At 34.6% G+C, this 2,161-nt stretch overlaps 1 non-coding gene across 1 annotated transcript; it reads left to right on the top strand.

The window, feature by feature from the left end:
• The first annotated feature begins 1,705 nt into the window (after positions 1 to 1,705).
• On the top strand, positions 1,706 to 1,809 carry LOC116868445. Its single transcript, XR_004382839.1, has one exon. It is a non-coding gene; the product is annotated as a U6 spliceosomal RNA (small nuclear RNA).
• The last annotated feature ends 352 nt before the right edge of the window (positions 1,810 to 2,161 follow it).

A 2,161-nucleotide genomic window follows, 5' to 3' on the forward strand; every position in this document is an offset into this window, starting at 1 on the left:
ATAAATGTGTAGTGCAAAAGAAGTACAATTTGTGCTTTGTTTTCTTGAACCATTACTACTAGAAAATGTTTCCTAAGTACTTACAATGTATGAACAAATATCCACAACACAGTGACAGACATGGCTTCCATCCAGTGGTTCTGCTATCTGAGTAAGTCTGGTAATAAAGCAGACATAAAAACACCGGAAGATGGATGACTTATATGGCGGTGATGCAGTTTGCCTGTGGTTTTATTTTTCTGGTCTCTTCTTTGAGACCTCTCCCATTGCTCTATGATTTTAAAAAAGTGCCATGTGTGGGGTCACAGAATTGCCTTTTGGTCCTGTTTTCTCCTTCATAAAGAGTCTAGTATGAGGGTAATGTTAAATCAGTATGTTACAAATTAATGCATTCAAAGGCCCTAGTTCATAAGACACATTTTTGCTTATTCCAGCTTTATTTGTACATGGCTAAAGTAAATCAGGCTTGCTAGAGGTCTGTGATATGATATTAGCAATTTAATAGAGATGCTGGTTTTGATGATGGCCATCAGAATCTTTTTAAAAATTTTTAAAGACACTTTTATGGTCATTACCTTTAAAATTTCCACATTGTAAATAAATGGTAGGTTTTTTTCCTGCAAAATAACAAGATAATAGGAGAAAGAAAATTGCTGACAAGTAGGTAGCCTTTAGGAAATTCTGTTCAGGTGTTATTTCCTGGAGTAACAGAGTCTCTGAGGAATATGTGTCTCTAAGACTGGAGGACCTCAGGTATATTAATTGAATGCTTGATATGAAGAGGTCCTTAATGTACCAGTGAATTACATCTGTAGCCACAAAATTTTGGAAGGACAGTGGCTTCTTTCAGTTGTCTTGTTTCTTGTTACCAACAAGGATAGACTACAAAAATAAGAGAGAACTATAAAATGTACAGCTCAGGTCCAAAGGGCTGTTTAATGACCATCCATTTAATTATTTATTCATAAATCACATAACTGTTAACTAACTCTGTTCTTAGAAATGATTTGATATTTTCAAAAACACTTGTCACACTAAGAAAATGATAATCATCTCTTACAATTAAGAATTACAAAATTCTCAATCTTTATTGTCTTTTAATTGTGCTTATGTTGTAAAAAGCTTTTTGTGAATTCCAATCACAGAAAAAACTAAGAATGGAAGTACATTGATATTTTTGATACTCTGTTAGATACGCTCCAGCGGATAGGAGTCATATCTATGCATTAACTAGGATAATACTTGATTTTATCAGATAGTATTGCTAGATGGATGAATAAATGCATTGTGATAGTTGGTAGAGTGAAATGCTGGTGTCAGAGAAACACGTAAATAATTCCTTCAGAATAAGGCATTTGCTATTGTGTCAGTTAGTCACTTGAGAAAAGCCATTGTAAGCATTTGTTGAGGAAACTGAGAATACAAGGTCTTGAGATTAAAAAAAAAAAAAAAGAAAAAGAAAAATCATCTCCAAGATGACCAGTATTTGTGCATCAAAGGATGGAAAAAGAGGTGTTGGGGAGAGATGTGGTTGGAAAGGTAGGCTGTGTTCAGATCTTGAAGAGTCAAAGGTCATTCTAAAGAGTATGGAATTTTAAGTAGAGGGGTAACAAAATTAACTGTGCATTTCACAAGAATCAATCTGTTTATTACCACTGTGGATACCACCGTTACCAGAAAATTTATTTAAAAAAATGATGATCCAGTGCTCACTTTGGTAGCTCCTATACTAAAATTAGAATACTACAGAGATTAGCATGGCTCCTGCACAAGGATGACATGCAAATTCATGAAGAAATAACAACCCAAACTTCCCAAATCGGGGGAAGGAAGTGAACATTCAGATTCATAAGGGAGAGAGGATATCAAATAGGATAAATCTAAATAAGTCTACATGAAGACACATTACAAGGTAGTTGACACAAGTCAAAGATGGAGTGAATTTTGAAAATGGTAAAATTTGTCACATGCAAGGGATCCCTTATAAGACTATCTGCAGATTTCTTAGCAGAAAACTTGCAGGCCAGAGGGGAGTTGGGAGGTAAGTTTAAAGTGTTGAAGGAAAAAAAAAACTATCAAACAAAAATACTATACATAGCTGAACAGTTCAAAAACGTAGGAGAGATAAAGATTTTCCCCACCAGAAACTAAGGGAGTTCAT

Source organism: Lontra canadensis, unplaced genomic scaffold (assembly GCF_010015895.1).
Source record: "Lontra canadensis isolate GAN:19392208 unplaced genomic scaffold, GSC_riverotter_1.0 scaffold15, whole genome shotgun sequence".
NCBI classification, from domain to species: Eukaryota; Metazoa; Chordata; class Mammalia; order Carnivora; family Mustelidae; genus Lontra; species Lontra canadensis.